This window comes from Neophocaena asiaeorientalis, unplaced genomic scaffold, assembly GCF_003031525.2.
Source record: "Neophocaena asiaeorientalis asiaeorientalis breed wild unplaced genomic scaffold, Neophocaena_asiaeorientalis_V1.1 scaffold547, whole genome shotgun sequence".
Lineage (NCBI taxonomy): Eukaryota > Metazoa > Chordata > Mammalia > Artiodactyla > Phocoenidae > Neophocaena > Neophocaena asiaeorientalis.
This window is the reverse complement of record NW_020185330.1, coordinates 3,083,144-3,099,622: the sequence shown is the minus strand read 5'-3', so window position 1 is coordinate 3,099,622 and position 16,479 is coordinate 3,083,144.

Here is a 16,479-nt window from a genome sequence, read left to right as displayed (position 1 = left end):
ATCCTGAAGTTTCCCCCTCTTGCTTCTTCGTTGGAGCCCCTCGGTTGGATCCCATGTATTCCCTGTCTTGTTAACTCATTACGTTGAGGCTCATGGCACAAGGGAAGAGAGCTTTTGTGTTTCTGAAAATGTTTTTCCTCCATACTCACAGTTAATTTGTGGTTTGGCTGGTGTGCCAGATAGTTTTGGTTTGCTTCTCCAGACCCACTCTCTGCCCTTCTCCACCCTGGTCTGTGCCCTCAAGGAGGCTGATGTTAGAAACTATATCAACTGGCTCCTTTGCCTTCTGGTTTCTTTTTGATTTCAGCCAATCTCTAAGAAGGATGGGGGGTGAGGATAGGGTATTTATTCCCTCCATCACTCCATTAGGGCTTCCTCCACAGGCTGTGGCCCTCCACTGAAAGTCATTCCTGCACTCAAGGTAGTTCTCTCTACATGATCTGCTTTTTCTGAATCCTGGTAACCACCACCTCCTCTTCATCCTTGGGCCTGGTGATGGGAACAGCAAAGCTTTGAGGACTCCAGCATCCCTTCCCACTCTTTAGTAATAGCCCTTTTTCAAAATCCCCTCAAATTATTTGAATTTAGAGTGGCATCTCTTTTCTGGGTATTAAATTCTAAGATGGAAGTCAATTTCCCTCAGAATTTTAAGGTCATTGCTCCTCCACCTTCTACCTTCAATGTGCTGTTAAGAAGTCTGATGGGGCTTCCCTGGTGGTGCAGTGGTTGAGAGTCCGCCTGCCGATGCAGGGGACACGGGCTCCTGCCCCGGCCCGGGAAGATCCCACATGCCGCAGAGCGGCTGGGCCCGTGAACCATGGCTGCTGAGCCTGCGCGTCCAGAGCCTGTGCTCCGCAACGGGAGAGGCCACAACAGTGAGAGGCCCGCGTACCGCAACAAGAAGTCTGATGCCCGTTGGACTCCAATTCTTTCATAAATTACATTCTTCTCCTCTCAGGAAGCTTTTGGGATCTTCTTATTTCTGGTGTTGTGAAATGTCTCTGTGATGAAACTCGGTATGGATCTGGTTTCATTCATTGTGCTAGATATCTGGTGGACCATTTGAATCTGGGGATTCATATTCTTCAATTTGAGGAAAATTATTTCCCATTATTTATTTGGTACAAATTAGGTACAGGCTTAATTTATATGATACATACACAATCATAGTTGTCAGCAGTATTTGTATTTGTATACATACTGATATTTTCTCTTTAAACATGTTTTCTATTCTAGAGAAGAATCTCCAAACAAAATCTCACCATGACTTAATTTCAGTACTAGCTCTTCATGTAGTTTGTAGATATGAGCTTTTATTTTATTTTATTTATTTATTTTTTGGGTGCGTTGGGTCTTCTCTGGGTGCGCAGGCTTTCTCTAGTTGCGGTGTGCGGGGGCTACTCTTCGTTGCGATGCACGGGCTTCTCATTGTGGTGGCTTCTCTTGTTGTGGAGCATGGGTTTTAGGTGTGAGGGCTTCAGTAGGTGTGGCATGTGGGCTCAGTAGTTGTGGCACACGGGCTTAGTTGCTCCGTGGCATGTGGGATCTTCCCAGACCAGGGATCAAACCCACGTTCCCTGCATTGGCAGGCGAATTCTTAACCACTGTGCCACCAGGGAAGTCCCTAGATATGAGCTTTTAAATTGTGAATGTTCCGTTCTGTGTGGCATGTTTTACTTATACAGATGTAATAGGAGGTGTTGATTAATAGGAGGTTGTTGTCCTTGCTCTATGATCAACTAAACTAGAGCTATAAGACTACAAATGCCAATGAGTTAACTTCTATCTGGAGATTTTCTAAAAGGTGGCAAGGCTATTCTAATGCTTTCTTTCTCCCTTGAATTGCCCTTATCATCTCATCTAAGCCCAGGAACCAAGGATTGGTGGCTCTTCTCCAGTTTCATCTGCATTATCTCTTAACATGCAAGTACCTTTCTTTTTCTGAGATCTCCAAAGTTTGCCATTGTTCCCAGGCTGCCTGGAAGTGATATCCTTGACCACCTGTAAACCTGGAACCCTGTAAGTCTAGAACAAACTTCAGATCAGTTCCCAGTGAGGAATATGAAGTGGATTCCATATTCCCATTAAAAGATAAACAGAGGCACGTTAAAATTGACAAGAGTTTATTTGAGCAAACAGTGATTCAAATCAGGCAGCACCAAACTGGAAGTGATTAGGAGCTTTCTAAGGGAAAGGCTTTTATAGAATAGAGGCTGAAGCAAAGCAAGGAGGTTATTTGACTGGTTATACATACTTAAGCAATTGCCTTATTTGGAAGAGCCTAGCTAACTGTTTGAGACTGGTTGTTCTAGCCAGAGCAACTAGGCAAGAAAAAGAAATAAAATGCATCCAAATTGGAAAGGAAGAAGTAAAACTGTCTCTGTTTGCAGATGATATGAACTTAAACATAGAAAACCCTAAAGACTCTACAAAAAAACTGTTAGAACTAATGAAGGAATTCAGTAAAATTGCAGGATACAAAACCAAGATACAAAATTCAGTTGTATTTCAATTCACTAAAAACAAACTATCTAAAAAAAAGAAAACAACCCCATTTACAGTAGCATCAAAAACAATAGAATACTTAGGAATAAATTTAACCAAGGGGGTAAAAGATCTGTCCACTGAAAACTATTAAGACATTGACGAAAGAAATCGAAGAAGACACAAGTAAATGGAAACATATCCCATGTTCATGGATCAGAAGAATTAATATTGTTAAAATGTCCATACTACCCAAAGACATCTATGGATTTAATGCAATCTCTATCAAAATTCCAACAGTATTTTTCATAGAAATAGAAATAAAAACAATCCTAAAACTCATATAGAGCTACAAAAGACTCCAAATAGCCAAAGCAATCCTGAGAAAGAAGAACAAAGTTGGTGGCATCACATTCCTTATTTCAAACTTTATCACTAAGCCATAGTATTCAAAATAGTATCGTACCAGCGTAAAAACAGACACGTAGACCAATGGAACAGAATCAAGAGCCCAGAAATAAATCCATGCATATACAGTCAACTAATATTTGACAAGGGAGCCAAAAATACTCAGTGAGGACAGGATAGTTTCTTCAATAAATTGTGTCGGGAAAACTGGATATTCACATGCAAAAGAATGAAATTGGACCCCTATCTTACACCACTCACAAAATTAACTCAAAATGGATTAAATGTAAGACCTGAAACTATAAAACTCCTAGAAGAAAACATAGAGAAAAAGCTCCTTGACATTGGCTCTTGGCAACAATTTTTTGGATATGACACCAAAAGTGGAAGCAACAAAAGCAAAAATAAACAAGAGGAACTACATCATGCTAAAAGCTTCTGCACAGCAAAAGAAACAATCAGCAAAATGAAATGGCAACCTACAGAATGGGAGAAAATATTTGCAAACCATCTATCTGAGAAGGGATTAATAACCAATATATATATTAATAACCAATATAAGGAACTCATACAACTCAGTAGCAAAAAACCTCAAACAATTCTATTAAAAATTGGGCAAAGGACTTGAAAGACATTTCTCCCAAGAAGACACGCAAATGGCCAATAAGTACAAGAAAAGATGCTCAACATTACTAATCATCTGGGAAATGTAGATCAAAACCACAATGAGATATGACCTTGTACCTGTTAGAATGGCTATCATCAAAAAGACAGAGATAACAAGCATTGTCAAGGAAGTGGAAAAAAGGGAACCCTTGTGTAGTGGTGGTGGAAATGTAAATAGGTATAGCTACTATGGAAAACAGTATGGAGGTTCCTCAAAAAATTAAGAGTAGAACTACTGTAAGATTCAGCAATCCTACTTCTGTGTATTTATCCAAAGGGAATGAAACTACTTTCCTAAAGAGATACCTACATCCCCCTGTTCATTGCACCATTATTTATAATAGCCAAGACATGGAAACCACCAAAGTGTCCATTGATGGATGAAAGGGTAAAGAAAATGTCACACACACACAAACACGTACACAGAGTAATATTATTCAGCCATAAAAAAGAAGGAAATTCTATCTTTTGCAACAATAGGAATGGCCCTTGAGGGCATTATGCTAAGTGAAGCAAGTCAGACAGAGAAAGACAAATACTGTATGATCTCACTTATGTGTGGAATCTAAAACAGATGAATTCATAGAAATAGAGAGTAGAAAGGTAGTTGCCAAGGGCTGGGGGTGGGGTGGTGGTGGAGGGAACTGGGAGATGCTGATCAAAGGATACCAGCTACCAGCTATAAGATGACTAAGTTCTGGGGATCTAATGTACAGCACGGTGACTGTAATTAACAGTACTGTATTATGTACTTGAATGTATTGATATATTGTTGTACTGTTAAGAGAGTAAATCTTAAATGTTATCACCACACCAAAAAAATGGTAATTATGTGAGGTGATAAAGGTGTTAACTAACCTTACTGTGATAATCACTTTGCAATATATGTGTATCAAATCATCATGTTGTACACCTTAAACTTACATATAAGTCAATAATATCTCAATAAAGCTGGAAAAAGCATTTTAATATATATTAGTTTCCTTTCAATCATTTCCCATGTATTTAAAAAAGATAATTGTATACGGTATGTATCCAATTTCATGAGTAATGTAATTATACATTCTCCATTTAAAAAGGAACTATTTATAAACATAATTAGATAATTTTATAATATTTTTCTTAGTGCATATGTCACGGTTTACATAACAATTCTTTTATTATTGGGTATTTTGGTGGTTTCCAATACTATTGCTAGAGATATTTTTGTGCAAAAGACTTTTCCATGTTTTGGATGATTTTCAAGAGGGTTATTATACTGAGAAGCTATGGACAAGGGAGACTTGCCCATACCAAATACTTTCATTTATTTAAAGTACTACCTAATTTGATTTACCAAAATGGTAATCTTTATTTTTAAATTGGCTTTTTCTTTGATTACTAGAGAGAGTTTATTTTCTCATATGTTTGTTAATCAACTACAACTGTAAACTGTGTGACCCTACCCTTTGTCCATTTATCAACTGGGGGTTTAGAGTTCATTTTTAGAGAGATTTCAGTGTACTTATTCATCCTTTGTCTTTTTTTTTAAACAGAGTATTTCAGTTTTCTTCTTTACTTTGGTGTATTTTTATATATTGAAAATTTTATTTATTTTGTAATTGATTCTGTTGATTGGGTGGGTTTTTGTGTGTGTGTGTGTAAGATGTAACAGACTGGTTTTAGTTTAAAAAGTACACCCACGCCCGGAGATCTGACAATGCTATGCATTCCTTTATTTTAAATGCTAACCTTGAATTTACCTAATTATATGGTATCAAGAGAGAATTTAAATGATTAATGTACCTCGACAAAGGTTTTAACATCATGAAAAATATTTTTTCCAATAATTTGGGATGCCTTCTTTAAAAAGCATTCAATTATTATGTGGAATTGTGTCTTTTTCTGGAATAATTATTCTAAGATATTGATATATTTGTTGATTTTTCTGCCTCAATCATACTTATAATTATTACTGCTTTGTAAAATGTTTTCAAATCTCATAAAGCTAATTTCTTTTCATCTTTGTTTGTTTTCAAATATTTATTTGGTATTTTCAAGTATTCTTTAAGGTGAATTTTAAAATGTTCGAAATCTCATTTTGAGTACAATCGTGGTAACATAAATTAATTTGGGAGAAAATGACATCTTTTTAAACTTCAATCAAGGAAAATCTTTCCGTTAACTCTTTTGTTTTTCTCAGTGAAGTGGTATCAATTTTTTTTTTCCATATTGGTGGCACATATTCCTTGTTGAAGCTGCTGGGTATTCATTTTAATCCATCTCTAGTCATGGGATTAATCGTGAGATTCCTCCCAACTGCTCCCAGTCAGAAGTACCTGACCCAGGGATGGTTGAAGAGGTGTCATTGAGACTGGAATATGGCCCAGGAACTGGAAGCACCTAGCTTGACCTGCAAGACTGAATTTTCTGGTTTTCACGTCAAATGCAGAAGTTTGTTGATCCTCTTCCATTAGGGTAACAAAGCACCTCTCTGCCTGTTGCTGCAGTTGAACTGCCTGACCATGGACTCTATTCGCCTTTTCTCAATCTCACCACTTTGGCTTTTGCTCAAAACCAGTTAGACTTCCCTTTACTCATGGGTCATCTTAGTCCTTCCTGCCTCATAGGCACTCGCATTATGAATTCAGATTCAGTTCCTATTACAACCTTTTTGGCCTGGGGGTGGTAGCGACTCCTGGCTATTTCGGGCTGCAGTGCACTGCACTCCCCCTTGTTAGTCTCCTTTAGCCCTGCCCACAGCACTGCAAACAGCCCAGTGCACTGCAATGTGGTGCGTGTCCAGGCTGGCACCTGCCCCAGCCTGGCCTGGCCAGGATGCGCCCAGCTTCCAAAGGACAGTCCTTATAGCCTCGGATGTGAGAGGTGGAATCTCATTTCTGTTCTACTCACCTGGGGCTCTCTCTGAGAAGCAAATGGAGCTGGTCCAATAGAACTGGAGGAAGATGAGTTCTTTTAAAGTTGTAAACCTGGGACTTCCCTGGTGGCGCAGTGGTTAAGAATCGCCTACCAAGGGCTTCCCTGGTGGCGCAGTGGTTGAGAGTCCGCCTGCTGATGCAGGGGACATTGGTTCGTGCCCCGCTCCGGGAAGATCCTACATGCCGCGGAGTGGCTAGGCCCGTGAGCCATTGCCGCTGAGCCTGTGCATCCGGAGCCTGTGCTCCGCAACGGGAGAGGCCGAGTGGCTGGGCCCATGAGCCATAGCCGCTGAGCCTGCGCGTCCGGAGCTTGTGCTCCGCAACGGGAAAGGCCACAACAGTGAGAGGCCCGCGTACAGCAAAAAAAAAAAAAAAAAAAAAAAAAAAAAAAAAAAGAGAAAAAAGAAAAAATTAGAATCGCCTGCCAACGCAGGGGACACAGGGTCGAGCCATCGTCCGGTAAGATCCCACATGCCTAAGAGCAACTAAGCCCGTGCGCCACAACTACTGAGCCTGCGAGCCACAACTACTAAAGCCCACGTGCCTAGAGCCCGTGCTCCGCAATAAGAGAAGCCACCGTAATGAGAAGACCGCACACTGCAACAAAGAGCAGCCCCGGCTCGCCGCAACTAGAGAAAGCCTGCGCGCAGCCCGCGTGCAGCAACGAAGACCCAACACAGCCAAAAATAAATGAAAAAAAAGACATATTTTAAAATAAATAAATAAAGTTATATACTTGTTACTTTAAAAAAAAAGGGACTTCCCTGGTGGTCCAGTGGTTAAGATTCCGCCCTCCGGTGCAGGGGACGCAGGGTCGATCCCTGGTCAGGGAACTAAAATCCCACATGCTGCGGGGCAACTAAGCCCGTGTGCCACAACTACTGAGCTCCCAGGCCTCAACAAGAGAGGGAAAACCTGCACACCACAACTAGAGAGAAGCCCATGCGCCACAACGAATGATCCCGCATGCATCAATGAAGATCCCAGGTGCTGCAACTAAGACCCAATGCAGCAAAAAAAAAAAAAAAAAGTTTCTAATGACAAATGTATATAAGGATCTTAAGAGGGTACAGTTTAAAGATTAACCACAAAAGAGCGTAAAATTCAAAGGTTAACAAATGATAAAGCAGATACGCATGCACTCATTATCCAGCCTAATCACCACGTGTAGAAGCCCTGAGAATGGTGCTCCATGCTAGCTAAAAAGCACTCGCATGCACCACAACTTGCTGTGTTATATCTGCGAGTTTGCTTTTTCTTTTCCTGTTTTCTGAGCCAGTGGAGTTACTAGGCTCCCAACTTCAGGTTCTGTGGTGTTTCAGGTTCTAATGAGGTTGGCTTAGGATGACATGAACAATAGATACAACAGCAGCCAAGCAGTGAACACATTGAACTTTTGACTTATTCAGTTTGAATAACTTCCCATTCTTGTTTAGGAAGAGAAGCAGGCTCCTGTGGGGAAACCAGCTTCTTTACTTCTGCTTAGACATGGTTTTGATCAACTCATTCCTGTGCTGTTTATGGTTCCAGCTTTTACCCTGGGATTCCGCTTACTCCTGGGTTCTGTTGACTGCTTTCTCTTTAGTGTCTCTCCACTTGTGGCCTTGCCCCCGGTTGCTGAGTGTCCTTGTATATCTCATATTCAAACTCCCAGAGACACAGGGTCTGTGTGATACCCTTGGGGATGTGGTTCTGGGAGGGCAGAGTAGCTCCCAGGCAGCAGTACCTGGCTCCTCTACTTCTTAGTCTATCCTTAGGATAAACTTCCCTAAACCCATGCCACCTGGACATGACTCTGTTCCTTGCAGCCCCAATGGGCCTGAACAACCACTCACAGATCCAATTGGCAGAACATCCAGTAAAGGAAATCTGAGAGCAGTATGTCCTATAAGGAGACTGAAACACAGGGGGTGTTCCAATTACAACCTCAGGAAGTCACACCTAAAGAAGATCAAGCGCTCCCTGGCCCTAAAGGGTGGCTAAATAATATCTTGAAATAAATATGGTGTTTTTCTCTCGTATTTCCTTCTCTCCCTACACTGTGAAGGTGGCTAGGCGGTTTAGGCTTCCATGCCTCGGGGATTTTTGCAGACAGGACAGAAAGAAGAAAGCCATTTGAAGCCAACCACTCTCCTTGCCCTTTATGAGAGCCCTAATTGCACTGAAGAGACTCTGCCAGGTGTCCCAGAAGGGGAGGGTGATGTGTGAAGGTTTTGGGGGTCCAGGAGAGAGAGAAGAGAGGATAGCTAATCAGTCTCCTAAAGTAGAAAGGGATGAGAAGCCTGTGAGTCTTGCACAGCTGTGGGTAGCTAGCATCTAGGCACTGCTCTGCTCAACCAGGACAACATCCCCAAGTGGACCACACAGACCCTATCTCTCAGGGAGTTTGAATGTGAGACATACAAGGACACTTGGCAACAGATGGCAAGGCCACAAATGGAGAGACACTAGGGAGAAAGTAGTCAACAGAACGTAGGAGTGGAGATCTGTGCCCTGTTCCGTGGGCCCTGGGGAGGTGCTGACATAACAGAAAGGGTGACCTTAGGGTGCCTGTGGGTGGACCAGAGTTTCCAAACTTGGCAATGATTCTAATACCTGCCAGTTCTGCCTCTGTGACCACATACATTTCCAAGACTCTAGCGTGACACTGGGAAGGGGGATCCCCAATAATACCTGGTACACAAACTTTCACGAATTCAGTGGAAGCAGAACTGGAGTTAGAATTAAGTGTTTTAAAAACAATAAAGAACATAGCACCTTCTCTATGACCCAGCAATTTCACTAATATTTACCTAAGAGAAATGAAAATATATGGCCCCAAGAAAAGACTTGTACAAGAATGTATATAGCATATTTATCTGTAATAGCTCCAGAATGGAAATAACCCAGATGTCCTTCAATAAGAGGATGGATAAACAAATTGTGATGTATTCACATGATGGAATATTACAGAGCAATAAAAAAAGGAATGGACTACTAATACAGCAACAACATGGATGAATCTCAGAAACATGCTGAAAGAATCCAGACATAAGAATACATACTGTACTGGAGGACGGACTTGAGGATATGGGGAGGGGGAAGGGTGAGCTGTGACAGGGCGAGAGAGAGGCATGGACATATATACACTACCAAACGTAAGGTAGATAGCTAGTGGGAAGCAGCCGCATGGCACAGGGATATCGGCTCGGTGCTTTGTGACCGCCTGAAGGGGTGGGATAGGGAGGGTGGGAGGGAGGGAGACGCAAGAGGGAAGAGATATGGGAACATATGTATATGTATAACTGATTCACTTTGTTATAAAGCAGAAACTAACACACCATTGTAAAGCAATTATACCCCAATAAAGATGTTAAAAAAAAAAGAATACATACTGTATAATTTTAATGATAAGGTGCTCTAGGTAAGACAAACCTAATCTGTAGACAGAAAACAGATCAGTGGTGGCCTTGGGCTAGGCATTGGGAAGGGGCACAGTGGAACTTTTTTGGGGTGTTGTAAATGTGGAATGCACTGATTATGGGTGGTTTTCTGAGTGTATAATTTTGTCTAAATTCATTGACTGTGCACTTAAAATGGGGATATTTTATTTTATGTAAATCATACTTTAATAAAGTTGATTTTAAAAATGAATGAGGGACTTCCCTGGTGGTGCAGTTGTTAAGAATCTGCCTGCCAATGCAGGGGACACAGGTTTGATTTCTGGTCTGGGAAGATCCCACATGCCACGGAGCAACGACGCCCGTGTTCCACAACTACTGAGCCTGCACGCCACAACTACTGAGCCCATGTGCAACAACTTCTGAAGCCCACGCATCTAGAGCACGTGCTCTGCAACAAGAGAAGCCACTGCAATGAGAAGCCCATGCACCACAACAAAGAGTAGCCCCCGCTCGCCACAGCTAGAGAAAGCCAGCGCACAGCAACAAAGACCCAATGCAGCCAAAAAAAAAGGAACTCCTGTGGAAGAGTCTCAAAGAAAACCCCCAAATATTGTGCTGAGCCCAAACAGCCAGACACAAAGAATACATATCACAGGATTCCATTTAATGAAGTTCAAGAACAGATGAAGCTAATCTATGTTACTAGGAAGCAGGACGGTTGTTGCCTATGGGGGTGGGCCATGAGGGAACTTTGTGAGGTGATGGCCAAGTTCTCTATCTTGTTTGCGGGTGGTCGTTACATGCGTGCGTGCATGTACTGAAACTCCTTATACACTTAAGATCTGTGCTTTTCACCATTTAAAAATTTTACCTTCATGTGGCTTTATAAAAAAAAGGCACACATTAGAAAAAGAATACCAGTAAAGAGAGATTTTGCACACGTGAGATTGTTGAGTCATTTTTGTACATTGATTCCTCTCATAATGGTTGTATAACAGGCACTCCTAGGGCAAAGGGCAAGGTGGATAACACAGCCACCTGATGTGAGAAACCACATCCTGCTGGACAGCCTGATGCTGTCTATTTGTATATAGGGACTTCCCTGGCGGTCCAGTGGTTAAGACTCCGGGCCTCCACTGCAGGGGGTGTGGGTTCAATCCCTGGTCGGGGAACTAACATGTGGAGCAGTCAAAAAAAAAAAAAAAAAGATTGTATGCAGCCTTAACCCAATGATTTAAAAATGTATGTGGTAAACAGAAAATAACACGAACAGCCATCAGCTCTGCCTCATACAGAGCAGCTGGAAGTCAGACATCACTCTGGAGGGCAGGAGCTGCCTTTCCCTAAAACCTTGGGCTGGGGAAGGGCTCCTCCTTGAAGCACATGGGATGAAGGTCATGAACCCTTGAACAAACTCTGAACTCTGCCAACAAGAAAGAAGTGGGAGTGGCAACCAATACTTTCTGCTATACCTCCCATTCTTCTCAGCCCCATGGCTATTCTTTCCAAGGCTTACATCTCAGACACATGTCCAGATCCAGGTGCCACCCACAATCACCTGGTGAAATTGATTTCCCCCCGAATATGCAAACCTCTTCTGGAACATTGGGAACCGCTGGCCTACCATTTTCTGTGCTCATTACTCAACGTAAGGTCCCAGGTCCTCCCAAAACATCATAGGTTCCTTATGGTGTATGTCATCTGGATGACATGTTCTCCTCTTGCTCCATGCCTGTGGGAGACCTTGAGTTGGTTGAGGACAAATTCACAGTAGTGTTGGGACTCTCCCTTTATGTTACTACGGTGTCTTTTTTTTTTTTTTTTGCGGTACGCGGGCCTCTCACTGTTGTGGCGTCTCCCGTTACGGAGCACAGGCTCCGGACACGCAGGCTCAGCAGCCATGGCTCACGGGCGCAGCCGCTCCGCGGCACGTGGGCTCCTCCCGGACCGGGGCACGAGCCCGTGTCCTCTGCATCGGCAGGCGGACTCTCAACTACTGTGCCACCACGGAAGCCCTTCCATGGTGTCTTTGAGGAGCCTATTCATTCCCTCTCCACAGAGAGGGTGCGTGGTTTACCAGCCTCCTGGGCTAAAGAAAGAGGAACGTCTCCTCGGCAGGGACTGAATGTGGTGCTGAGCGGAGTGGTGAGCATCACTCCCAGTTGGAAGATGGATGTGTGAAGACGACCTGCTGTCGAATGGCAGTTCTCAACAGACACCAACGGAAAGGAAAATTGAGCTCAGCTGCCAGGCGCTCGCTGGAGTTTGGCAAGGCGGTGCTGGTTCCCAGGGAATCTTGCAGCCTGCTTGAGCTCACGTTCTCCTGACTGCTCAGCACCTCCTCTTCCGTCTTCCTCAGCACTGGCTTTCTTCATCTAGTCTAAGGGGCTGGAAAGTTCTCTCAGGTGTGTATCTGAACTTTTTGGATCCAATTCTTAGACTACATGCTTTGTATTTGTGGGCTTTGTTTTCCAGCTCTCTGGTGGCTGACCTCCGCCTGTCTGGGCTGAGGGCATGGGAGTAGAGGCAAGCTGATGGAAAGACAACTTGAACAAAGGAAATTTGAGTGGGGGAAGAAGAGAAGGGGGGGGAAAGGGAGTGAGTGAGCGAGCATAAGATTAATATTAATATTAATATTCTTTCATCCAGCCCCATCCATACATGTAACTAGAAGCAGGAACTTAATTCACCATCGACTACAAGATTACTCCCATGGGCTAAAAAGGGTTAATGCAACTTCTTAAATTTACTGAGAATTGTTTGCCCTTTCTGCTCATAATGGTCCTCCAAAATGTCAAGTAAACCCATTCTTTTCCTCGACGACTGCCTTGTCTATGGTTGGTTCATCTAATTAGCCATTTGCCCTCATTAAAATAGGTGTATTTTGTAACTGATTACAGTTGTGTAATATTGTCTGAAGCAGTGCTGTCCAACAGAACTTTCCGCGATGATGGAAATAGTCTTTAACTACGTTGTCCAATAGGGTAGCCAGAAGCCACATGAGGCTACTGAGCACTTGAAATATGGCTAGTGGAGCTGAGGAACCAAATTTTTAATTGTATTTAATTGTAATCAATTTAAACAGCCACACGTGACTAACGGCTCCTGTATTAGACTACACAGGTCTAAAATTTACCTGTGTGCTCCGGTAAAATGTAAAGGGGGCTTCACACTGCCCCAGCCTCTGAGCGAATCAGTCAGCATTCTATCTGACGTAGAGTAAACCTTGTCGAGACACCTAAAATGCTACCCTCGAATGAAGTTCAAAATTTCTCTCGCCCATTTTTTCTACTTTCTCAGGTGAGTCGTCCCTTCTAGAGCTGAGGGTGGGTCCTCGGGAGGCAGTTCCCCTTTGTGTGATAAGGTGCTGGGCATAGTTACCAGGCAAGGGGAAGATACATTCCAAGTATTGACCTGAAATAGATTGCCAGATGTTTCTCCAGCAAAGATGGGTTTATTCCAGATCAGTAGAGAACTGCGATTCGGGATCTGCATCCACACGCATGTCCCCAAAATGGCAAGGGAGGAAGAAGAACACTTTTATAGAGGGGAAAAGGAAGTTGGGAGGACTATGGCAAACAAAGAACCCATGGCTTTTTTTTTTTTTTTTTTTAATTTATTTATTTTTTTTGCGGTACGCGGGCCTCTCACTGTTGTGGCCTCTCCCGTTGCGGAGCACAGGCTCCGGACGCGCAGGCTCAGTGGCCATGGCTCACGGGCCCAGCCGCTCTGCGCCATGTGGGATCTTCCCGGACCGGGGCATGAACCCACGTCCCCTGCATCAGCAGGCAGACTCTCAACCACTGCGCCACCAGGTAAGCCCCAGAGCCCACGGCTTTTAATTGTTTGAGTCCTTGCCAGGAAAGAGGAGGAGTCTTTCATCTTCCTTTTGGGCTCTACTGTTATCACAGGGCATGAGAGCTCCCTTGCTGGTCTCCCAACCCTATTTAATTCAGGTTTCTGTTTATTAATTTTTTACACAAATGAAGCTGGAGAGGAGCTTGTTGCCAAAAGGTAGGACCTCGAGGTATATGGTGATGAAACATTATTTTCCAAAGTATAGATGGGATTCATTCATAAGAAGGTGGCTGGATCTCATGGTCTGGCTTGGACAATTCCACGTAAACTCTTGTTTCCCCCGACATCAGGAAACTGCCTCTGCCCTCATTAGATCATGAGTTCCCCTGGACAAATATTGCCCAATGCTGTATTTTGCCATGCTTCTGTGGCCTGTAGTACTGTATATGTCTTCTTTGATGCCTTCCTTTCTGTCACCACTGCATACAGTCAACCAAGTCCCACTGAGCTTATCTCCTAAATATTATCAAATATATTCACTCCTTTTTCTCCCAGCTTCCACAGCTTTAGTCAGAGCCACAGCAACTTTTGCCTGGATCATTGCTATGGGCTCCTTGCTTCCAGTCTCATGCTTCTCTAATGGGGGTCATCGCATCCAGTTGAGCAGTTTGTATACTGCAAAAGGTGGCTGGCCAAGGAGGTTAGTGGGGCTGAAGTATCGCCTGCATTCTTGTGCATGGGTACAGGAGCTCTGTTTATCTGGAGAGAGTACCTTTGTAATTTGCACAAAGGTGACATAATCCTCATGGCTATCCAATATGGTAGCCACTAGCCACATGTGGCTCTTTAAATTTTTTTTAAATAAATTTATTTATTTTATTTATTTTAATTTTTGGCTGCATTGGGTCTTTGTGCTGTGTGCGGGCTTTCTCTGGTTGTGGTGAGCGGGTCTACTCTTTGTTGCGGTGCATGGGCTTCTCATTGCAGTGGCTTCTCTTGTTGCGGAGCACGGGCTCTAGGCACGCGGGCTTCAGTAGTTGTGGCAAGTGGGCTCAGTAGTTGTGGCATGCGGACCTTAGAGCACAGGATCAGTAGTTGTGGCGCACGGGCTTAGTTGCTCCGCGGCTTGTGGGATCTTCCCGGGCCAGGGCTCGAACCCGTGTCCCCTGCATTAGCAGGCAGATTCTTAATCACTGCGCCACCAGGGAAGCCCTGGCTCTTTAAATTTTAATTAATTAAAATAAGTAGAATTTAAAGTTCAATTTCTCAGTCATACTAGCCACATTGCAAGTGCTCAATAGGCACAAGTGGCTATTGGCTACTACATTGAACAGTGCTGATAAAGAAAATTTCCACCATTGCAGAAAGTTCTGTCTGACAGCACTGGATAGACTGCTTCTAAACCATTCTCTATACAGTTTGCTGGTGTGAGCGATCTTTAGCACAAAGCTAAACATGTCCCTCTCTTGCTTAAAAGCCTTCAGTGATATCCATTTCCATCAGCAGCGATCATTTAGCAGGTGGTGAGCCAATTTTGTGGGTGACAACCAATATTAAAAACAAGACAGCAGGGAAAAGCAACAAATAACATACAAGGGAATCACCATAAGGTTAACACCTGATCTTTCAGCAGAAACTCTGCAAGCCAGAGGGAGTGGCAGGACATATTTAAAGTGATGAAAGGGAAAAACCTACAACCAAGATTACTGTACCCAGCAAGGATCTCATTCAGATTTCATGGAGGAATTAAAACCTTTAGAGACAAGTGAAAGCTAAGAGAATTCAGCACCACCAACCCAGCTTTACAACAACTGCTAAAGGAACTTCTCTAGGCAGGAAACACAAGAGAAGGAAAAAACCTACTATAACAAACTCAAAACAATTAAGAAAATGGTAATAGGATCATACATATTGATAACTACCTTAAATGTAAATGGATTAAATGCTCCAACCAAAAGACATAAACTGGCTGAATGGATACAGAAACAAGACCCATATATATGCTGTCTACAAGAGACCACTTCAGACCTAGGGACACATACAAACTGAAAATGAGGGGATGGAAAAAGAGATTCCTGGCAAATGGAAATCAAAAGAAAGCTGGAGTAGCAATTCTCATATCAGACAAAATAGACTTTAAAATAAAGACTATTACAAGAGACAAAGAAGGACACTACATAATGATCAAGGGATCGATCCAAGATGAAGGTTTATGCCAATAAAATGGACAATCTGGAAGAAATGGACAAATTCTTAGAAAAGCACAACTTTCCGAGGCTGAACCAGGATGAAATAGAAAATAAAAAGAGATCAATCACAAGCACTGAAATTGAAACTGTGATTAAAATCTTCCAACAAACAAAAGCCCAGGACCATATGGCTTCACAGGCAAATTCTATCAAACATTTAGAGAAGAGCTAACACCTATCCTTCTCAAACTCTTCCAAAATATAGCAGAGGAAGGAACACTCCCAAACTCATTCTACGAGGCCACAATCACCCTGATACCAAAACCAGACAAAGATGTCACAAAGAAAGGAAACTACCAGTTTCACTGTATCGCTGATGAACATAGATGCAAAAATCCTCAACAAAATACTAGCAAACAGAATCCAACAGCACATTAAAAGGATCATACACCATGATCAAGTGAGGTTTATCCCAGGAATGCAAGGATTACTCAATATACACAAATCAATCAATGTGATACACCACATTAACAAATTGAAGGAGAAAAACCATATGATCAGCTCAGTAGATGCAGAGAAAGCTTTTGACAAAATTCAACACCCATTTATGATAAAAACCCTCCAGAAAGTAGG